Below are 24,793 nucleotides of genomic sequence, written 5' to 3' on the forward strand. Positions count from 1 at the left end.
AGATGATGCTTGGTACTGGGGCTTCTGAGCAAAGGAGGAGGAAAGCTGAGGTCCTTGTATCCAGAACTCTGAAGAGGTGGTACTACTTTGGTATTGGAGTCCTTGAGCTCAGGAGTGGGGCAGCAGGCTAGGACTGGGACCTGGAGTGGGGAGGCTGGGACTGTGGTCCCTGAGGGTGCACAATGAGGCTGGTTCCAGAGAGACAGAAAACTGAATTCAGCAGTTGCCACAGGAAGGAAGCGCTTCTGTTAGAGTGAAGGAATACATTGATAGGAGCTGGAAGCCAATAGGAAGCAGACAGGAAGGACTAGGCTCCACCCCTCCTCCAGTCCCATGGCTTCCATCTAGCACCCCTATGGGCACAGCCTGACAGGCAGTAGCTGGCAAAGTGGAAATGTGGTTCACAGAGCCCCAGCCCTAGCCTCACAGAGGTGGTATGAAAAGATGAGTATGGAGTTGAGAAACAGTGGCTTAATTACAGGTTCAGTGTCCCTTAAACCAATAAGGAATTTTGAGATTGAACTTGGAGGGCTTTATAAGTACCACACAAAAACCCATGGTTCCGTTTCATAAATGTAGTTTTGGAGAGTTTCACCGTTCTTGTGATCTCTGTGTCTTCATCTTGTATGAGACTGGTTTCCAACTTGGCATTTAATTACTGATCTTTTTATGATGTAACCCAAGGTAGTATTGTTACTAATTAATTTTGTCCTTTAGTGAGGGGGTTGGCAAACTGATATGGCTCACTGTCTGTTTTAATAAATTAAATTTTACTGAAATACAGCCATGTCTGTTTGTTTACTGGGAAAATACATACTCCTTGCATACTCCTCTAGTGTAAATTTCAGTTTTTCCTTAGTTCTGATTTAAAACAGAGAACTGTGATACCTAAGTTTAGAAAAGTAATTATCACACTGTCAAAACCAAACACACAGGTTAGGTCTTTATTTGAAAAAATGAAGACATTGTCCAAATGTGAGTGTGTACCACCAAAATTTACCTTGATTTTCTCAGAGAACAGCCAGTTTTTTGACTTGCTAATAAAGTCAAGATAATGCATTCTTTCTTGAACAGATAATAGCTGTTTAGACAGAATCTGTCCAAATTGGGCATTTCACTAGAAGCACCTGCAATGGAGTGAAAAGAATATGGAGTTCAGATTCAGACTGTTAGAGGCCTGTTCCACCACATTTGTGTTGTTTTGTGATTGGACACTAACAAGTTATTGGACAGTTCTGCTGTTTCCATAATTTGGCTATTGTAAATAATGCTGCTATAAATATCAGGGTGCACATATCCCTTAGAATTAATATTTTTGAATTTTTTTGGATAAATACCTAGTAGTGCAATTGGTGGATTATAGAGTAGTTCTATTTTTAACTTTCTGAGGAACCTCCATACTGTTTTCCAGAGTGGCTGTACCAGTTTGCATTCCCACCAATAGTGCAAGAGGGTTCCCTTTTCTCTACATCCTTGCTAACACCTGTTGTTTATTTTGTTGTTGATTTTAGACATCTGACAGGTATGAGGTGATATCTCATTGTGGTTTTGATTTGTATTTCTCTGATGGTATGTGATATTGAACCATCTTCTCATATGTCTATTGACCGTCTCTGTGTCTACTTTGGAAAAATGTCTTCATGTTTTCTGCCCATTTTGGATTGGATTGTTTAATTTTTGGGTGTTAAATTTTTAAAGTTCCTTATATATGTTGGATACTAATCTTTTATCAGATATGTCGTTTGCAGATATCTTCTCCTATTCCATAGGTTGCCTTTTAATTTTGTTGATTGTTTCTTTTGTTGTGCAGAAGTTTTTTATTTTGATGGAGTAACAGTAGTTCATTTTTGCTTTTGTTTCCTTTGTCTCAGGAGACATATCTAGAAAGAAGTTGTTACAGCCATTCTCAAAGACGTTACTGTCTGTGTTCTCTAGGATTTTTATGATTTCCTGTCTCACATTTAGGTCTTCCATCCATTTTGAATTTATTTTTGTGCACAGTGTAAGAAAGTGGTCTAGTTTCATTTTTTGGTCTGTTGTTGTCCAGTTTTCCTAACACCATTTGTTGAAGAGACTGTCTCTTTTTCATTGGATATTCTGTCCTGCTTTGTTGAAGATTAATTGACCATACAGTTGTGGGTTCATTTCTGGGTTTTCCATTCTGTTGTATTGAACTGTGTCTATTTTTGTGCTAGAACAATACTATTTTGGACATTACAGCTTTGTAATATAACTTGAAGTCTGGAATTGTGATAGCTCCAGGTTTGTTTTTTCTTTTTCAATATTCCTCTGACTATTCAGGATCTTTTGTGGTTGCATACAAATTTTGGGATTATTTGTTCTAGCTTTGTGAAAAATACTGTTGGTATTTTGATAGGGATTGCATTAAATGTAAAGACTGCTTTGGGTAGTATAGACATTTTAACGATATTTGTTCTTCCAATCCATGAGCAACGAATGTCTTTCCATTTCTTTGTGTCATCTTTAATTTCTTTCCTCAGTGTTTTATAGCTTTCAGAATACAGGTCTTTCACCTCTTTGGTTAGGTTTATTCCTAGGTATTTGGGATTGAATCCTTAATTTCTCTTTCAGATGCTTCATTATTGGTGTATAGAAATGCAGCAGATTTCTGTACATTGATTTTGTATCCTGAGACCTTACTGAATTTATTAGCTCTAGCAGTTTTTTGGGGGAGTCTTTTGGGTTTTCTATATAGAGTATCATGTCATCTGCAAATGGTGAAAGTTTTACTTCTTCCTTGCTGATTTGGATGCCTTTTATTTCTTTCTGTTGTCTGATTGGTGTGACTAGAACTTAAGTATTATGTTAAATAACAGTGGAGAGAGTGGGCATCCCTATTTTTTTCCTGACCATAGAGGAAAAGCTTTCAGCTTTTTCCCATTGAAGAGGATATTAGCTGTCAGTTTTTCATATATGGCCTTTATTAGATTGAAGTATGTTCCCTCTAAACCTACTTTGTTGGGGCGCCTGGGATCTAGCCCCGCATCAGGCTCTCTGCTCAGCGGGGAGCCTGCTTCCCTTCCTCTCTCTCTGTCTGCCTCTCTGCCTACTTGTGATCTCTGTCTGTCAAATAAATAAATAAAATCTAAAAAAGAAAAATAAACCTACTTTGTTGAGGGTTTTAATCAGGAATGAATGTTGTTTTTTGTCAAATACTTTTTCTGCATCTATTGAAATGATCATATGGTTCTTATCCTTTCTTTTATTAATGTGATGTATCACATTAATTGATTATTAATGTGGTGTATCACGTTAATTTAATTCGGAATATTGACTCACCCTTGCAACCCAGGAATAAATCCTAATTGATTTTTGTGAATTATTTTTTATTTATTATTATTATTTTTTTAATGTATTGCTGGATTTGGTTTGCTAGTATTTTACTGAAAATTTTTGCATCCATGTTCATCAGATATACTAGCCTGTAGTGCTGTTTCTTTTTGTTTGTTTGTTTGTTTGGTTTTGTAGTTCTGTTTTTTAATGGAGTCTGGTTTTGGTATCAGGGTAATGCTGGCCTCATAGAATGAATTTGGAAGTTTTCTTTTCTGTTTTTTCTTTTTTCTTCTTCTTCTTTTTTTTAATAGCTTGAAAAGAATAGGTATTAACTCTTTAAATATTTGGTAGAATTCTCCTGTGAAGCCAACTGGTTCTAGACTTTTCTCTATAGGGAGTTCTTTGATTACTAATTCAATTTCTTAGCTGGTTATCAGTCTGTTCAAATTTTCTATTCCTGTTTCAGTTTTGGTAGTTTCTATGTTTGTATTTCTGTGGTGTTTGTTGTTATTTCTCCTCTCCCATTTGTGATTTTACTTATTTGGGTCCTTTCTCTTTTCTTTTTGTTAAGTCTGAATAGAGATTTATCAGTTTCATTAATTTTTTCAAAGAAGCAGCTCCTCATTTCATTGATATGTTCTATTGGTTTTTTTTTTTCATTTCTATTTTCATTTACTTCTCTTCTGATCTTTATTATTTCATTCCTTCTGCTGACTCTAGGCTTCATTTGTGTTTCTTTTTCTAGGTCCTTTAGGTATAGGGTTAGGTTATGTACTTGAGATTTTTCTTGCTTCTTGAGGTAGGCCTGTATTGTTATTTAATTCCTTCTTAGGACCACTTTTGCTGTATCCCAAAGGTTTGGACCATTGTGTTTTCATTTTCTTTTGTTTCCATGTATTTTTAAAATTTTTCATTAATTTCCTAGTTGGCCCAGTCATTGTTTAATAGCATGTTACTTAACTTCCATGTATTTGTGGACTTTACAGATTTTTCCTGTGGTTTCATAGCATTGTGGTTAGAAAAGGTGCATGGTATGATCTCAGTCTATTTGTACTTCTTGAGGCCTAATTTGTGACCTAATACTTGATATATTCTGGTGAATGTTCCATGTGTACTTGGAAAGAATGTGTATTCTGCTGCTTTAGGATGGAATGTTCTGAATATATCTGTAAAATCCATCTGCTGACCACTAATATTTGGTTCTCATCTACTTCTGGGCTATTTCTAAAAGAATTGCAGCCTTTCTGCCTCCTGAAGTTAGACACAATCTTATGTCTATTTCTGGCCAATAGATAGTTAGTGGAAGTGATGTGTGATAATTCTGGGTCAGAATACAATTGTCAGGGTGTGATTCTTTAGTGCTTCCTTCTCCTGCTTTTTCATGCAGCACTGTCCAGATCGCAGGGCCTCCATCAGTCTGGACCCCAGAAGGAGGAAGCCTGTTGGAGCATAAGAAACATGTAGCATGAGTGACAATTTAGTCTTTGTTGTTTAAATCACTGAGATTTGGAGATTATTTGTTACCATTGTTTATCCTAATCTGTCTTGACCAATACATGTCTAATCAGAACTTACTATTTTACTTTCCATGTCTGCCACCTCTTTATTTCTTAGGTCATGGGATGGTACAACTGTTAAGTTTACTTGCCAGAAGCCGGGGAATTATCTTTTTCTTTTCTATCTTCCTTTGCTCTTAATATCCAGTCTATTATCAGATCCCTTAGCTTCTATTTCCTTAATTCCACATGTATTATACATCTCTTTTGATTCCCACCACTATTGTCTTATTTCACGGTTGTATAACTTCTCTCCTGAGCTACTATTTTTTAACTACTTGCTCTTTTTATCATCTTATCCCAGTCTATCCCATCTCCTATAGGATACCTACATTAGATCTTGTCCCTTCATTTCTCAAGGATGGGCTCTCTGCTATACCTGGGAGAAAGTCAGACTCCTCAGCATGGTGGGTGAGCCTCTCCATGATCTGCCCAGGACCCTGATATACCCTCTGTGTGCTGGCCTCCCTGACTACCTTTAGTGTCCTCTGTTTATTTTTGTCTGCTTTCCAATCCCTGTGTCTTCCAAGTTTTAACTCAAAACTTACCTCTTCTATGAAGCCTTTCTGAATTTCCCAAATGTACTTAGATGTTCCTTTTTCAAGATTCTTTGTTTTTTTTTTGTACAAACTTCTTTACATATATTAACATATTAGACATAATTGCTCGCAGGCCTGATTCTCTTATTAGATTGTCATCTTCTGGAGGACAGTTTCTTTCTTTCTTTTTAAAAAATATTTTATTTATTTATTAGAGAGAGAGAGAGAGAAAGAGAGAGACTGAACAAGAGGGAGGGGCAGAAGCAGACTATCTGCCAAGCAGGGAGCCCAGTACAGGGCTCCATCCCAGGACCCAGAGATCATGACCTGAGCTGAAGGCAGTAGCGTAACCAACTGAGCCACACATGCACCCCTGGAGGGCAACTTTTGAATTTTGTTTCCACTTTGGCCCAAGTAATTAGCAGGATGTCTAGCATATAGGTGGTTAGTAATTGTTGAATGAATCATTTATTTTATTTTAAAATAAGGAATAAATGTTTTTATAAAATAAAGACAAACATAACTTATACAACTTAACAGCAAAACCCCCAAATAAATTGATTAAAAAATGGGTAGATGACCTAAATAGACATTTTCCAAAGAAGGCATACAGGGAGTCAACAGACACATGAAAAGATGCTCAGCATCACTAATCATTGCGGAAATGCATATCAAAACCACAGTGAGATATCACCTTATACCTGTTAGAATAGCTGAAATAAAAAAGGCAAGAAATGAGAAGTATTGGTGAGGATATGGAGAAAAAGGAACCCTCACGCACTATTGGTGGAAATGTATATTGGTACAGCCACTGTGGAAACAGTATGAGATTCCTCAAAAAATTAAAAATAGTTGGGGCTCTGGGGTGGTTCAGTTGTTAAGTGTCTGCCTTCAGCTCAGGTCATGATCCCAGAGTCCTGGGATCAAGCCCCACATTGGGCTCCCTGCTCAGCAGGAAGCCTGCTTCTCCCTCTCCCACTTCTGCTTGTGTTCCCTCTCTTGCTGTCTCGCTGTCAAATAAATAAGTAAAATTAAAAAAAAATTAAAAATAGAAATACCTTATGATCCAATAATTCTAGTATTGGGTATTCACCCAAAGAAAACAAAAACAGTAATTTGAAAAGATATCTGCAGGGTCGCCTGGGTGGCTCAGTTGGTTGGACGACTGCTTTCGGCTCAGGTCATGATCCTGGAGTCCCGGGATCGAGTCCCACATCGGACTCCCAGCTCCATGGGGAGTCTGCTTCTCCCTCTGACCTTCTCCTTGCTCATGCTCTCTCTTACTGTCTCTCTGTCAAATAAATAAATAAAATATTAAAAAAAAAGAAAGAAAAGAAAAGATATCTGCACCTCTATGTTTTTTGCAACATTATTTATAATAACCATGTATGGAAGCAACCCGAGTGTCCTTCAATAGACAAATGGATACACACAATGGAATATTACATAGCCATAAAAAAGGATGAGGTCATGCCATTTGAGACAACATGAAGACAATTAGAGACACTTATAAAGACCAAGAAAGACAAGTGACACAATTTCACTTATATGTGGAAGCTAAAAAAACTCAACCAAAAAAAAAATCCAAATAAAGAAAAAGCAGAATAAGACCTATAAATACTGAGAACAAACTGATGGTTGCCATGGGGAGGGGAAGTGGGTGGGGCAAAATGAATCGAGGGTAGTGGGAAAAACAGGCTTGTAGTTATGAAATGAGTAAGTCATGGGAATAAAAGGCATAACATAACGAATATAGTCAGTGGTAGTGTAATAGTGATATAAAGGATAGATGGTGGCTACACTTGTGATGAACAAGGTACAATCTATAAACTTGCTGAATCATTGTGTTGTATACCTGAAACTAATGTAACATTGTGTGTCCCCTGTACTAAAAAATATATATATATATAGAGAGAGAGAGAGAGAGAGAGAGCGAGCGAGCGCACGCACAATGAGATATGACAAACAATTTTAGTTTAGTAGCAAAATTTACTAAGATTATGGTTGTCATTCTTTTTGGAGAGGATGGCATGCTTCACATCAAAAACCTTATATTTTAGCAAAGGTTTAGGTGATTAAAATACTCTTTAATCAGTGTCAGTGAAAAGTTAGTTATTTTTTATTGTCATGGTCTTATAAAAGGGTGAGGGATATTATTTTAATAATCACATGTAATTGACCAATGCCCTTTTAAAAATGTTCCAGTTACCAAGTAGGAGTTTAAAAATGACTGACATAGTCATGAAGACAACATTTTAGACTCTAAAACTGTGTTAGCAAATTCAGAAAGGGTAGTTCTTTTAATATACACAGTAATTTTTTTTTTATTCCAAGTGTTTCACTGAATTCTGTTCTACAGAGATTTTTAGCAATATAAGGAGCCAAAATGAAATGGACAGAATGTATCTAAAGTCACAGAAATATTCATATTCTATGACTCAGTGATTCCTCCTATGAGATGATAACCCTTTGGGTGGTTTTGGCCTTCCTTTATGGGATGAGAGGCAGGTCTCTAAATAATAAAGAGAATGAGGCTTTGAAAGCTGTGTGAGATTACTTTCTCCTCTTGGACTGGCAGAGACAGTAGGCAGGGTGAGAAGTGAGTGATGCTGAATTCCCAGCTACCCAGAGGCCACTCAGGGCCTCATATACCTAATAAACCCTCTAAGCGCCATGATATGTACTTACCGATGACTCTCCTGTGTGTGCTCAGCTATCTCATAGCACTCCCAAGTGTGAGGATGCAATCTTCCTCTTTTTATAAATGTCTCATTATTTTTAGACAATTTGCCTCACCTCTGTACTAGCCCGGTGTGGTTTTCTCTTTTATCCTACAAATGATTATTTCCATAGATATATTGTTTTCATGTCCCTGCCTCAGTGGAGCCAGAGCACCTGTGTTTTAACCTCACAGCCCCTACAACTTCTTTGAGCAACATTTGGCTGACTGCTTGCCTGTTGAGCTAGATTCTGAACTCCATGAGGACTGTGCTATGCCCTTATTTCTTAGTCTTTGTGTCTCCATGGGCTGACATAAAGTAGATGTTCAATAAAAGTTGTTGAATGAATGATTGAACAAAGGACATTAGAATCAAGCCTATATTCAGATTTAATTGTTTTTGGAGAATGTAAACTGGGTCCTCAAAGCGTGGATTGGTGCTGTAAGTGGCCTTGATGAGAATGTACCTGCACACTGGGAATTGGTATGTTGGCTTTCCATGAACACATCCCTCAAGGATTTCAACACATCCAACAAAGATTTATTGTACATCTCTTCACTTCTTGAATAACAGGTACTGTGCTTAGATCTGGGAATATAGGGCTCTGGCCTTGAAATATCCAACTGGTGAATAGAAGATACAGTATGACCTTTGGCACATAGTAGGCATTCAGTTGCTGTGGAGTGGAGGACCCACTGTACCAGGACATGATGAAATCAACTGATGTGCCGTTAGTGAAAATGTTCCAGTTCTGACTGCTTACTTGTTTGGGGTTATTGTTGTGATAGGTGGCTTGCTAACAGAAAAAAAGCTACTGAGAGAATAACCCATTTCCAAAATACTTTATTAAAGGATGGTATTTTTGTCCTTCTCACTTCTTAAGATTTGGTGTGGAGGGGTTGGTGTAGGGAGAAGCTCCTGGCTCTCCATTCTGACTGATGGTGCAGACATTTACTGGAGGCAAATGTTCGGGCACTTGGTTACAGTAATTGTGAGCATTTCGCTCAATAGACCATATGAAGTCATGTTGCTGTCAGAGATCCTCAGTGTGCTAATCAGGGAGGGTGCAAGAGAAGAGAAGGAGGATGAAGGAAGAGCTCTTCCCTGGGCAATGGAGGCCTGATTGTGTTCCAGGTCTTGAAGGCTCAAATGGTCAGCTCAACCCAGGTTATTAGATATTTTGAGAGGCCTTAGGTCCTTTTCTTACATTTGTTTTTTTTTTTTTGCTGCTTTATCTAGGATATATGAGCAATGAAATTGTATTTATTTTACAAATGTGAAAGGATATTTTATTTTATGTGGTATTTGAAATACCCATCTACCTATCTCTTTTTTTACTCTGATAAGTCTTAGTAACACAGGTGTAGCTGGGTTAGTAGCCGGAGATCATGCTGTGTATTCTCTGGGGAAAAAAGAATGTTAAATTTCAATAGATAGGATTATTGAAATAAGTAATCCTTTCTTTGTTGTTATTGAAACTTCAGTTTGGCATTATATTGTGGCTTTTGAATACAAACAGAATTTGCAAAGCTAACAACTGTAAGACTTTGTAAGGGAAGGAAATTTATGATTAAAAAACCCAACTTTACAATAAGGAACAATAATTTAATTTAGAAAGCTCTGTTTTGGCCGAATATTTGCTGTTTATTTATTCAGTGAACACTTCTGGTGCACTTTCTGGAAGCCAGACACTTTTGGTCTTTTATGAGCTTATAGGCACTTGGGAGAGAAAATTATCTAAAACTTAAAATTCTGTAATCTGAACAATTATTTATTAAGTGCTTATTATGTGGCAGGCATTGGAGACACAATGATTAGCAGCAGCAGTCCCTGCTGTCATGGAGTTTACAATCTAGTGGGGGAAATGTTGGCTATGGTGTGTGTGTGTATGTGTGTGTGTGTGTTTGTGTATGTTTGTGTGTGATCCAGGAAGGCTGCCCAAAGGAGGTGGTACCTCAAGGACAGAAAGATGGACCTGGTGAAATATGCAAAGATAAACTCAGAATGGATGAAAGACCTTAGTGTGAGACAGAAATCCGTCAAAATCCTAGAAGAAAGCATAGGCAGTACCTTCTTCGATATTGGCCACAGCAACGTCTTTCAAGACACAAATCCAAGGCAAGGGAAACAAAAGCAAAAATGAACTTTTGGGATTTTATCAAGATGAAAAGCTTCTGCACAGCAAAGGAAACAGTCAACAAAGAGACAACCCACAAAATGGGAGAAGATATTTGCAAATGACACTACAGACAAAGGGCTGATACCCAAGATTTATAAAGAACTTCTCAAACTCAGCATCCAAAAAACAAATAATCAAGTCAAAAAATGGGCAGAAGACATGAACAGACACTTCTCAAAAGAAGACATACAAATGGCTAACAGACACATGAAAAAATGTTCATCATCATCAGCCGTCAGGGAAATTAAAATCAAAACCACACTGAGGTACCACCTTACACCAGTCAGAATGACAAAAATTAACAAGCAAGAAATAGCAAGTGTTGGAGAGGTTGTGGAGAAAAGGGAACCCTCTTACACTATTGGTGGGAATGCAAGTTGATGCAGCCACTTTGGAAAGCAGTGTGGAGGTTCCCCCCCAAATTAAAAACAGAGCTACCCTATGACCCAGCAATTGCACTACTAGGTATTTACCCCAAAGATACAGATGCAGTGAAAAGAAGGGCCATATGCATCCCATTGTTCAGAGCAGCAATGTCCATGATAGCCAAATTGTGGAAGGAGCTGAGATGCCCTTCAGTAGACAAATGGATAAAGAAGATGTGGTCCATATACACAATGTAATATTACTCAGCCATCAGAAAGGATGAATGTCTAACTTTTGCATCAACATGGAGGGACTGGAGGAGATTATCCTAAGTGAAATAAGTCAAGCAGAGAAAGTCAATTATCAAATGGTTTCACTTACTTGTGGAAAATAAGGAATAGAATGGAGAACATTAGGAGAAGGAAGGGAAGAATAAAGGCGTGGGGGGGGGCAGTCAGAGAGGGAGATGAACCATGAGAGACTGTGGACTCCGAGAAACAAACTAGAGGGTTTTAGAGGGGAGGGGGTAGGAGGATGGGTGAGCCTGGTGGTGGATATTAAGGAGGGCACGTATTGTATGGAGCACTGGGTGTGGTGCATAAACAATGAATCTTAGAACACTACATCAAAAACTAATGATGTATTGTATGGTGACTAACATAACACAATTAAAAAAAAAGAAAAGATGAACCTGGTGGAAAAGAGGCATGTGGCATGAAGGCAAGAAAGCCTGGGATGGCCTGGCAGGTGCTTAGCTGTGGTAAATTTCAAAAGGAAAGGGTGTGAGCAGCCCCAGGGCCTGAACGAGAACAGAGGGAAGATCAAGCCCAGACAGGCCAAGGGTCTTGAACTTCATCCGAGTGAACTCTTCCTTTCTTGGAGAGTTTATTTTTCCTTGTGATCTAAAAGAAAATCCTCAGAGATCATTTCCTCATCCCATGGATAATCATTTTTTCGGGTTCATAATGACATCTCTCTACTCACCTCTAATCAATTTTGCATTCCATTAATTCCTCTTTCTTCAATTAAGGATTGTTCTAATAAAGATGAGGTCTAGAATACATGGATGCATAATCTGTCCCTCCTTAGTAGTACCTGACACATACCTCACAGCTGCCCTGTGATAGTCGTCCTCTCCTAGTGCAGTGTCAGTCCTCTGAGAGAGGAGACCAGAACCACTTCACCTGCCTGTTCATCGTAGGACTTGACACAGCCTGGTGATTAATGTGTGTTGAGTGCTATAGGGGGCACACCCAAGGATGTGCCATGAGTTTTTTGGAAGTTTGCAGTTAAGAAATCAGTTTTAGGGGCGCCTGGGTGGCTCAGTTGGTTGGACGACTGCTTTCGGCTCAGGTCATGATCCTGGAGTCCCGGGATCGAGTCCCACATCGGACTCCCAGCTCCATGGGGAGTCTGCTTCTCCCTCTGACCTTCTCCTTGCTCATGCTCTCTCTCACTGTCTCTCTCTCAAATAAATAAATAAAATCTTAAAAAAAAAAAAAAGAAATCAGTTTTAAATGGAAATTGGCACATGCTTAGCACAGTAGCCAGCAAATTGAAAATGACTAATGAATACCAGTTTCCTACCTATTTTAATTAAATGCTGCCTCACTAAGGCGGTTTAATATTATTATGGATTCTAACACTGAAGCTTCATTACACCACTCCCCTGTTAAAGTCTTAGTCTTATAGTTCTTACATTGCTTAGTGAATTAAGAGAAGTGATACATGCTTTTGTGGTTATAGTATTTTATTGTGTGAATTATAGTTGGATTAAAAATCAGAGCAAGACTCCTGGGTATTTACCCCAAAGACACAGATGTCGTGAAAAGAAGGGCCATCTGTACCCCAATGTTTATAGCAGCAATGGCCACGGTCGCCAAACTATGGAAAGAACCAAGATGCCCTTCAACGGATGAATGGATAAGGAAAATGTGGTCCATATACACTATGGAGTATTATGCCTCCATCAGAAAGGATGAATACCCAACTTTTGTAGCAACATGGACGGGACTGGAAGAGATTATGCTGAGTGAAATATGTCAAGCAGAGAGAGTCAATTATCATATGGTTTCACTTATTTGTGGAGCATAACAAATAGCATGGAGGACATGGGGAGTTAGGAGAAGGGAGTTGGGGGAATTTGGAAGGGGAGGTGAATCATGAGAGACTATGGACTCTGAAAAACAATCTGTGGGGTTTGAAGTGGCGGGGTAGGTGGGAAGTTGGGGTGCCGGGTGGTGGGTATTATAGAGGGCATGGTTTGCATGGAGCACTGGGTGTGGTGAAAAAATAATGAATACTGTTTTTCTGAAAATAAATAAATTGAAAAAAAAACTTTAAAAAGGAAAATTAATAAACACATCTTGGAATTTCATTATTAGAACCTCCAAAACCACCTTTAAAAAAAAAAAAATCAGAGCAAGAAAGGGCTTGTGCAGCATCTTAAAAATGGTCTGGGACATTTGACCTAAAATGTCTGTCAGGTTGCTCTGAGCTCAGACTGGACGAGAATTGTATCCCTGAGAAGCTGAGGTTCTGTGTTCCTCACATAGAGGGATAGGGCAGGGCGGTAGAGTTAGGACTGCAGGTTTGTAGAATGCAGAGTGACAAATGAGCAGCTTTATGATTACTGTTCATGTGACCATACCCTTTTTACCCTTTGTTTCTCTGCCTTCCAGCCAGTCCGTGGGAGTGTCTGCCTAGGTGGGCAAAGGACCTGCAGAAAGCATCTTCATAAGCATCCCAGATGGCCTTGTCCCTGAGATCTCAAGCCACTTGTGTATGGTGTAGGGGTGTGTGATGACTTTTTTAGGAAATAAATGAGTTAACAGGAAGTTTACCTTGTGATTTCTGGGATCACAATTAATTAGAAGCCAAGAGGTTGCAGTTGAGGATGTTTTCCCTTGTGGGACAACGTTCTGGGAGCTGAACAAATGATTCGGGATTGCTAATGGGATTAGAGAACCTTCTTGGGCGTGGCAAGTGGGATGATACTTCTTGATAGGTATCTAGGTGGCCTCAGGATAGGATTCGTCTACCTTGTTCTTTCAGGTTTTTCTTCTGAAAAGTGGATGACCTCAGGTCACAAGCCCTTTGCAAAAGGTCACTCTTATCTGTGGTGGGTGTTGCAAATGGGAATAAATAAAGTTTTCCTTACTGGTAGCTCTGTATTTTCATGCTAACAGGGAGCTGGGCCCTTTGAGGATTATCTATAGCTCTGCACAATCTCTGCTTTTTCAAAATGAAAGGTTTGGCTCCCTGGGGCTTAGGCCCAGAGCACTCCATTTTTAATTGGCAGAAATATCCCTTAACACAACAGTGATGCACTGTGTCTGTTCCTAGAATGACTTTCATTATAGGTTCCCAGAGCTCATGCCAGCCTGGGCCAGTTCACCTTAGTTTAGCCTTTGTAAGATGGAAGAGGATGGAGGGTATAGGAAGGAGAAAGTCTCCTATAATAGATCTCATCGTTTTAAAATAACCATGACCTGTTACATTAAGTATTAATTGCAGATCTGTTTCAATTTTTAAATAACATTCAACTCTTTAAAGATTTACACTGGCTGATCTAAGCTCAATCAAATAAAATGTAAAACAAAGGAGAGAATGATCAACTTCTGGGTATCTCTCAGTGTATTAAATTAGCTTTAGGATTTTTTCCCCACTAAGAAGTGGGACATTTATTTTTAGGACTTAAATACTTTTTTTTTTTTCCTCTTTAAAACTGCACAGAAGTAGAACAGTTCTATCTTGAAAGGAGGAGGTCTGTCTACTTTTAAAGTTTTCTTATAGTTGGCAGTAGTTTTAACTTTTGTATCATATAGGGATAAGGGGAAGCTAATACTTATAAATCTGGCTCATTGTTTGAGCATAAGCTATAAAAGAAACCGTCTGTTGAGTATTTGGAACGCCTACTTTACAATTAAAAAAAAATTCCCTTGGTTGTCTTCTGAACATGAATTTGGTGCCACCTTGTGGGCAATTGTCAGACTATTATGCATACCATTAAAAGAAAACTTGCCCCTTGGCAATTAATAATGCTTGGAAAATATGCTCTGTAAATTAGATTTAAAAAACCCAAAGCCTCAGTGACTCTCCCACTAGGTTTGTGCAGCTTCATCTTAGAGGCAAAATTGCTACCTAATTTCAGGAAGTATTTTGTTCTTCCTAAGGGATTTTGATACCCTGCTGAGGTACCAGTGTTTTATTACCTGTGGAGAACTTTGGTTATCTGTGTTTTTTTATTAGGACTTCTGTCATCATATATTAACATATTTTTCTTTTCTTTTTTTTCACCTTGAGCTAAATATTAGGTATCTGTCAGTTTGCCTAGTGGGAGTATTTAATGCTGTCCTTTAGAGAGAAAATAATAAAGTCAAAATAGATTGCTACAAATATAATATTGGGTACTTACAGGTCTGAGAAGTCTTTGTTAAGTTATTTTAAATAAAATCTAGGTGCCGTGTTTGTACAGACTTGCCAAGTGGAAGGATTTACAATAAGAAAACAAATTATGTGATGTAATGCTATTCCGCATCAAAGTCCTTTGGCAGATTCAGAGATGCTGGGGATGTGATTTTTGACCTGCCTCATTTACACTTCTCATAATAGCCCTTTGAGGTGTGTACAGCTGATTTCGTTACTCCTCATTTTGCCTATGGAGAAGATGGCACCAAAGGCATGGGTGGCTCGCTCTAGCTCATTAAGGCCTGGTAGTGGTTAGAATCCTGGTAGCAGGATTAGAACCCAGCTCTCAAGACAGTTGGTCTGATGCTCTTATTATTAGCTGATGCTGTCCTTATTGCTTACATAATAGGGTGACAATTGCAAGAAATGAACATTTTGACTGATGGGGGTTTTAGAGATTCGGGACACTGGGGAGGGGAGAGGGAAGGAAGGAAGAAGGAAGGTGTGAGGGAGGAGAGAGAGAGAGGTCGAGATAGAGGGGAGAGCGAGAGGAAGAGAGAGAGGGAGGGAGACATTTTCTTGCTCTCAGTGGCCTTAGGAAACATCTTGCTCTTTCTAAAAGGGAAATTGAACTCCATTTTCCTCCTATTAAAGTTTTTCAAAGGCTTCCTTTTCCATATGACAAAGTTCAGACTCTATTAAGTGCTCTCAGCTCCCTTATGATCCATCTCTCTGGCTTCTCCTGCAGACCTCACCTTGCTCCAGCAATACCGAAGTGCTCTTGGTGTACCCCTAAACTCCTTTTCTTACTCCTCACCTTTGCTCAAGCTGTACCCCTGCCCCTTTCCCATTGCCTTGACCATCTTTTCTCCCTTCTTTTCCCTAATGAACCCAAAGCATTTTCAGTCAATAGGTCACTGCCTTTAAAATCTTCCCTTGACCCTTCCCTCTCCTTTCCCAATCTGGTTAAGATGTTCCACATCCATATGACTCTCACACTGCTATTGTACCGTTGATATCTATTTTCCTAATTAAACTGAGACATCCTTAAGAGGAATTCCTGTCTATTACTTACCTCTGTGTTATGAGAAGTGAGCACAAGAGCTGACCCATGTTGTCTCTGTGTAGCTGGAAAGGATAGAATTGAGGTTAGTTTGCAGAAATTGGTATCAGTGGTGGAACTGGGGACTCAAGGTTTCCAAATGTCTCGGCTTCTGCTGGCCTCTGTTCTTCTTGGGATGAGGCCTCATTCTCAGGGCCTTGACTTATCTCTCTCCAGCTCTCAGCCCTCCTTCCCTCTTTGAGCAGTATTTTTCTATTTGCAGACATGGTTTCCGCTACAAGGTTGGGGAAAGTGGCCTATAGAATCTTTAAGCTCATTCTGCATTCTGGCAACTTTGCAGCCTCAGGGAGAAAGGTGCTGCTTTCCCACAATATGTCTATGTGAATTTTAGGGGACTTTGGCTCTGCTTGGGTAATATGCCCACTCCTGGAATAATGACTGTGGCGTGACACTTTGTAAGTGTTGAATGAATAGTTCATGTGGCGTTACTCCTTGTGTCCCTAATTCCTCGCTTATGCTGATTGTAAGCTTCCTCATTCACTTTTTGTTGTTTCCCATCTTAAAAGTGACATAACACAGGACAGGGGCTGACCCTGGGAGTATTCCTAGAGACTGGGTTGGAAAAGTTAGACAGTTCTATCAAGGTAGTCATTGGTGGTGGGCTCACCTCCTCACTTCTCTTGCATCTTCCCTGCCTATCAACTCCCACTAAGACTTGGGCTCAAATAGATAGGATTCAGAAAGTCAGAACTAGCTGCATAAATCACAGTCCCCAGTCTTCTGATACTTCTGAAAAGAAGACGTGGATTAGAGCCTGCTTCCTCCTCTCTCTCTCTTTCTCTGCCTGCCTCTCTGCCTACTTGTGATTTCTCTCTGTCAAATAAATAAGTAAAATCTTAAAAAAAAAAAAGATGGGGCAGGCAGATTAGTTTTTCAGCTATTGTACAATATCAAAAACATATAGGAAGTATATAAAACCTAAACATACAGCTTGATGAGTCAGTATAACATGCACATAACCATCATCCAGGTCAAGAAATAGAACCTCAGAGGCTCTATGTTCTCCTTTCCAATCACAAGCCCCATGTTTCCCTAAAGCCAACCATTACCCTGACTTCATGGTCATCTCCTTCTTTTCTTTACCACCTTGGTATGTGTCCTTAAACTCTAGAGTTAATAATTTACTTGTTTTTGAACTTTTACAAATATATCTTATCTAGTCTGATTCTTTTGTGTTTGGCTTCTTTCATTTAGGATAGGATTTGAGAGAGTCCTCCTTTTGTTGAGTATAGCTGTAATTTCTTCATTATTGGCACCATATGATATTCTGTTATATAAATATACCATCATTTTATAATTTATTTTTCCATTTTACTGTTGATGGACATTTGAATTGTTTCCAGCTTTGGGCTATTGTGAATGATACTCCTGTGAGCTTTCTCATTCTTCTCTTAGTGCACATGGGATGCTCTTCATTTGGATGCCCACTTAGGAATGGAAGTACTGGGGCATGGGGTTAGGTATATCTTCACCATTAGTTGATATGCCACTTTTCCAAAACAGATGACCAACTTACCAGCAGTGTTTTCTTTTTCTACCTCTTCTAATCCCCAATTTTGGTGGCATCACAGGAACCACAGATGGATAATAATCACAACTGCCATTTAGTAAGTGCTTACTCTGTATGAGAATCTATGCTAAGTGCTTTATAAATAGTATATGAAATCATCCTCACAACAGTCCTTAAAGACAAGTGAAATTGCTTTCTCCATTTTGCAGATGAGGACCCTGAGGATTAGAGAGAGGTTAAGTAATTTATTTAGGGTCATATAACACTGTGTGGTAGAGCCAGGACCTAAACCTTGTTCTGAGCTCCTTGACTCCAAAACCTGAGCACTTATCTCTATGCTGAAAGACTGGTGTTTACCTGGTAGTGAGAATGTGAGAACTATGGTTTGGCACTTTGGACATGTGCCTTTCTGGTCTACAGATGTGGATCAAGCCTGTTGGCAGTCATTCCTTTAAAGAAAGATCCTATTTTTCCAGAAGGAAAAAATATGTGAGAAAATGAGATAGCTGGGAGTTTGAAGCATTTATTGTCTTTGGTTTAGGCACCATTAGGGCCAGGCTCAGCTGGGCTTGGGCCTCAGACTTTGCCTCAAGTATTAATCCATTCAAATTTGTTTTGTTTTGTTTTTTTGGAGTGTCATAAGACTATGCCTTGATCGTACCTCCCAGGGCCCTATTAAGATTCTGATGTTATAAAATATCCATGAAATTTTCTAACAGGAATTAGAGTAATAAATGATTGATGGGAGGCTCCTGGGTGCTCAGTTGGTTAGGTGTCCGACACTTGATTTTGGCTCAGGTCCCGATATCGAACCCTCTATCAGGCTTACCACTCAGCATGTAGTCTGCTTCAGATTTTCCCCCTCTGCCCCTCACCCTGTTGAGCTCTCTCTCTCTCTCAAAGAGATTAAAATAAATAAATAAATAAAAGCTTTAAAAAAAATAAATGATCCAGTGGTTCAGTATTTGGCTTTTTTATTAAGTTTTTAAAATTGGTGATAAAATTGAAAGCTTAGACATGTAGAGTAATGATGTTGTACAAACATTATCCAAAGCTTCAGCACTGTTTACATTGACCTTTTCTTTTTTTTTTTTAAGGCACATTCCACAGAGGCTTTCTTACTGGCTGGCTGGTAGGTCTTCATTCATCATCACACCCCCACCAGTCATCCTTTTTACAGCCAATGGGATCTTTACAAAGATCTAGTCTGCTTATGTTTCTTCTCACCGAGGCTCACCTTGGCCCCAGCTATCCTTCTCTAGCCTCATGCCATGCTCCTGTTTTGTCTGTGTTCCAACCACAATACTCAACACTTTTCCATGTGGAAGGCCCTGTTCTAATAGTTCTATTGTATAGAAATTGTTATTCCTATTTTATATAGGAAGCATGGAGAGGTTCAGTTACTTGTGCAGGGTCACACAGCTAGTAAATGTCAGGCAGAGCTGGGATTCCAACCACATGTACTGGCTCCGGAGTCTACAATCTTGCCCACTGCTCTATGTTGTCTCTCTTTCGTAAACTTCTCTAAGTACCTTTAGTACACCCTATTCATCTCCTCAGGGATTTTGCACTTGGTATTCCTTTTATCTGAGCTGCTCTTCCCTCACCCTTCCTTACCTAATTAGTATTTCTTCTCCTCAAGAACCCAGCTTCAGTGTACTTGCTTGAATTGCCTATGAGCTAAGGTAAATGCTTCTTTTTTTAAAGAAATACTTTGTGCCGTTATAATTACTTGTCAACTGTTTTGCTTTCCCTTGTAGACTATAAGCTCCATGAGAGCTGAGGCCCACCCACAGTGTTTATCCCCAGGTCTCCCATGCTGAGCACACAACTGCATACTGGAGGTGTTCATTCAGTGAGTGGAAAAATGAATGAATGGAAGCATGGCTCACGGCAGAGTAACCAAGACAGAGTTGTTTTTCTATTCCCAGATACTGTTTTCAAATAAGCCCTGACTGAAACGAACACAGCTTCTAATTATTGTTTAGATGCCTTTTTTGTCTGATGCCCGATTGATCTGAATTTTTAATATGTATATATGTATGTCTTCTACATATATATGTATATATATATTTAATATGTATATATGTATTTAATATGTATATATTTATATATATAAATTAAAAATACTTTTAAATATGTAGATTTAGTTATCTATCTACTTTCCTTCAGGTGGTGCCTTCTAGTTTACTTCTAGTTTACAAGGCTCCATTAGCTTAAGGTGTCCTGCCCATGGTTTTGTGTTTCATCTTATGGTTTATGGGTCATTAATAACATGTAGGCAGAATGTTCTAATCTGTATATAGTGCACACTGGAGTTTCTGCCCATCAGGATATCCCCCCACCTTTTTTTTTTTTGTAATGACAACTTTCTCAGTTGATTTAAAACAATCCTTTTAGTCATGTACTGTGAAAATCCTGAACTCTTAGAGGAGAAATCTTGGAAGAATTGCAACTGACATATATATGTCCCATGTGGGCCTTTATATGCTAACTTGAGAAAAGATGCGACCCTGGGATGAAATGAGCTTTCAGTTGGTTCTTTAATTGTGAGCATGTTAACTGGTCTTCTTAAATTAACTAATTCAATAGAGAATCTACCGGCCTTTTAGAAATCACATTTTAATCTAACATGCTAATATAAATACCGTCCATCTATAAATATGTAGGTTTTTGTATTCCAATCCTATAAGCTTTGCCTTACATTTAAATTTTTTTATGAGAGATTTTTATCATCTTTATAATCAGTATTAATCAGCTTGGCAACTTTTCAAATGTTTTCAGTTATTTTAATAAGTAAGTTTATCAGACATCGCCTTTCCCTAGTCTCTTAGAAACAAAGCAGTATTTTTTTCTATGTAATATTTCTTAAGGTTTCTTTTTTTTTTTAATTTTTAAATTTATTTTCAGCATAACAGTATTCATTGTTTTTGCACCACACCCAGTGCTCCATGCAATACGTGCCCTCTCCAATACCCACCACCTGGTTCCCCCAACCTCCCACCCCACGCCCCTTCAAAACCCTCAGATTAAAAAAAAACAAAACAAAACAAAAAAAAAAAACCCTCAGATTGTTTTTCAGAGTCCATAGTCTCTCATGGCTCACCTCCCCTTCCAATTTCCTCAACTCCCTTCTCCTCTCTAACTCCCGTTGTCCTCCATGCTATTTGTTATGCTCCACAAACAAGTGAAACCGTATGATAATTGACTCTCTCTGCTTGACATATTTCACTCAGCATAATCTCTTTCAGTCCAGTCCATGTTGCTACAAAAGTTGGGTATTCATCCTTTCTGATGGAGGCATAATACTCCATAGTGTATATGGACCACATCTTCTTTATCCATCCGTTGAAGGGCATTTTGGTTCTTTCCACAGTTTGGTGACCGTGGCCTTGCTGCTATAAACATTGGGGTACAGATGGTCCTTCTTTTCACTACATCTGTATCTTTGGGGTAAATACCCAGTAGTGCAATTGCAGGGTCATAGGGAAGCTCTATTTTTAATTTCTTGAGAATCTCCACACTGTTCTCCAAAGTAGCTGCACCAACTTGCATTCCCACCAACAGTGTGAGAGAGTTCCCTTTTCTCCACATCCCCTCCACACATGTTATTTCCTGTGTTGCTAATTTTGGCCATTCTAACTGGTGTAAGGTGGTCCTCTCAATGTGGTTTTAATTTGAATCTCCCTGATGGCTAGTGATGATGAACATTTTTTCATGTGTCTGATAGCCATTTGTTAATGTTACATGTTTGTGGCTATTAGAGAGACAAAGAAGTCAGGCTAGTTTTAGTTGCAAACACAGACGCCTAAACCAAATCAGCTTATGAAAAATGGGAATTTATTGTCTTGCCATAGCTGGCAAAGGCAGAATTGAAGTTAAATTGCAGGAATGGGGTCATCAGGCCTGGAACTGTGTTCTCAAGACTTCCAGAACTCTCTCTCTCTTTGTGCCATGATTGGTCTCAGTTCTTCTTGGCCTATGGCATCATTGTCCAGCTCTTCCCTTTTCTCTCTTCATTTATGGCCCTCCTTCCCCCTGCCATTTGGCCTCCTTTTGTTTTCCTGTGGACATGGCTTCCTTCGTGTGGCTGGAGAAGGTGTCCCCCCGATGCTCCAGGCACCTTTTCACACTTCGGCACCTGTGGCATGTTGGGAGGTAGTACGTTCCTCCCCTAGAATTCCCATGTGTATATTTAGGGAAGAATTTGATGCTGCTTGGCCCATATTCCCTCTTCCTGAACAGTCCCAGTGTCTGGTCAGGGGGCTATGAATAACTGATAGCCCCATCAGAGCCAGGAAGAAGGACCATGAACTATCCAGAACAAAGGGGCACCATTTCTTGAAGAAGGAGGATAAGAACATTTGAGGGAATGATGAAACCATGATTTTCACACTTCACTGGTGGTTGTTCTTATGATTAAATAAACATTTATTGTCTCTGTGTCAAGTCCTTACCTCTGTGTCAGACACTGTGCTATCCTCTAGGGGTTCAAAGACTAATAATGAGATTATAAACCAAGTTAAATGGCATAAATTACAGTGGGAGGGAATGGGTTAAATGTATGGAAAGTCTCCTGACAGTGCTTGGAGTTATATTTTGGAATATGTGTTATCTTAGCATTTTAAAAAATTATTTATTATATATGCATTTTATTTATTATTTTAAAATTAAATTTAATTAACATTTAGTGTATTATTAGTTTCAGAGGTAGAGTTTAGTCATCTTATTCTTTAGAATTTATTGTTTTGTTGTGTTTTTTTTTTAAAAGATTTTATTTATTTATTTAACAGAGATCATAAGCAGGCAGAGAGGCAAGCAGAGAGAGAGAGAGAGAGATAGGGAAGCAGGCTCCCCGCTGAGCAGAGAGCCCAATGTGGGGCTTGATCCCAGGACCCTGAGATCATGACCTGAGCCAAAGGCAGAGGCTTTAACCCACTGAGCCACCCAGGCGCCCCTGTTTTGTTGTGTTTTAATGAATTGTCGCTTCTTTGGGGCGATTTGACTATTATAGATATCACAAATCAATTTCCTGAAAGGTGAACATAGATTTTAAAATTTACTCTTTTTTTTAAATTAAATTCAGTTAGCCAACATATGGCACATCATTGGTTTCAGATGTAGTGTTCAATAATTCACCAATTGTGTATAACACCCAGTGCTCATCATATCACGTGCTGTCCTTAGTGCCCATCACCCAGTTACCCCACCCCATCCCCATGCACCACCCCGCCAGCAACCCTCAGTTTGCTTTCTATAGTTAAGATTCTCTCATGTTTTTTCTCCCTTTCTGATGACTTCCTATGCAATTTTCCCTCCCTTCCCCTATGATCCTCTTTGCTGTTTCGTGTATTCCACATGAGTGAAACCATATAATTGTCTTTCCCTGATTGACTTATTTCGCTCAGTATAATACCCTGCAGTACCATCCACATCAATATAAATGGTAAATATCCGTCTTTTCTGATGGCTGAGTAATATTCCATTGTATATGTATGTATGTATGTGTATATATATATATATATATATATATATATCACATTTTCTTTATCCATTTATCTGTTGATGGACATCTTAGCTCTTTCCACATTTTGGCTCTCGTGGACATTGTTGCTATGAATATGAGGGTGCAGGTGCCCCTTCATATCACTTCTTTTATATCTTTGGGGTAAATACCTCATAGTGAAATTGCTGGGTCCTAGGGTAGCTCTATTTTTAACTTCTTGAGGAAACTTCATAATGTTTTCAGAGTGGCTGTACCAGCTTGCATTCCCACCAGGAGTCCCACCCTTTTTCCGCATCCTGGCTAACATTTGTTGTTTACTGTCTTGTTAATTTTAGCCATTCTGACTGGTGTGAGGTGGTATCTCTTTTGACTGATTTGTATTTCCCTGAAGCCAGGTGATATGGAGCCTTTTTTCATGGTCTATTGGCCATTTGTATATCTTTTTTTTTTTTGGAGAAATGTCCATTCATGTTTCTGCCCATTTCTTTACTGGATTATTTGTTTTTTTTGGGTGTTGAGTTTGATAAGTTTTTTATAGATCTTGGGAACTAGCCCTTTATCTGATATGTCATTTACAAATATCTTCTACCATTCTGTAGGTTGCCTTTTGTTGACTGTTTCCTTTGCTGTGCAAAAGCTTTTTTATTTTGATTAAGTCCCAAAAGTTCATTTTTGCCTTTTTACTCTTGCTTTTGGAGACATGTCTTGCAAGAGGTTGCTGCAGCTGAGGTTGAAGAGGTTGCTGCCTGTGCTTACCTTTAGGATTTTGATGGATTCCTGTCTCACATTTAGGTCTTTCATCCATTTTGAGTTTATCTCTGTGTTTGGTGTAAGAAAATGGTCCATTTTCATTCTTCTATATGTAGCTGTCCAATTTTCCCAGCTCCATTTATTGAAGAGACTCTCCTTTTTTCACTGGATATTCTTTTCTGCTTTGTCGAAGACTAGTTGGCAATAGAGTTGAGGGTCCATTTTTGGCTTCTCTATTCTGTTCCATTTATCTGTGTGTCTGTTTTGTGCTAATACCGTACTGTCTTGATGATTACAGGTTTGTAATAGAGCTTGAAGTCTAGCATTGTAATGCCACCAGCTTTGATTTTCTTTTTTAACATTCCTCTGAGTATTTGGGATCTTTTCTGGCTCCATACAAATTTTAGGATTATTTGTTCCAGTTCTGTGAAAAATGTCAATGGTATTTTGATAGGGATTGGCATCAAATGTGTAGGTTGCTCTGGGTAGCACAGACATTTTAACAGTATTTATTCTTCCAATCTATGGGCATGGATGTTTTTCCATTTCTTTGTGTCTTCCTCAATTTCTTTCATTAAGTCTTCTGTAGTTTTAGAGTACAGATACTTTACATTTTTTTAAAACATTTAAAAAATATAATTTATTGGTTTTTTCATATATATATATATATATTTAGTGTTCATTGATTCACTAGTTGCATATAATGTCCAGTGGATCCTTTACCTCTTTGGTTATGTTTATTCCTATGTCTCTTATAGGTTTTGATGTAATTTTAAATGGGATTGATTCCTTAACTTCTCTTTCTTTTGTCTCATTGTTAGTGTATAGAAATGCAACTGA

The 24,793-nt window shown here is 38.7% G+C and overlaps 1 protein-coding gene across 9 annotated transcripts in view; it reads left to right on the plus strand.

Annotated features, from left to right (window-relative positions):
* The window catches only part of ERC2 (ELKS/RAB6-interacting/CAST family member 2), a 916,980-nt gene that overhangs the window by 114,483 nt on the left and 777,704 nt on the right, over window positions 1-24,793 (plus strand). The window lies entirely within an intron of this gene.

Source organism: Neovison vison, chromosome 6 (genome assembly GCF_020171115.1).
Source record: "Neovison vison isolate M4711 chromosome 6, ASM_NN_V1, whole genome shotgun sequence".
NCBI lineage: Eukaryota > Metazoa > Chordata > Mammalia > Carnivora > Mustelidae > Neogale > Neogale vison.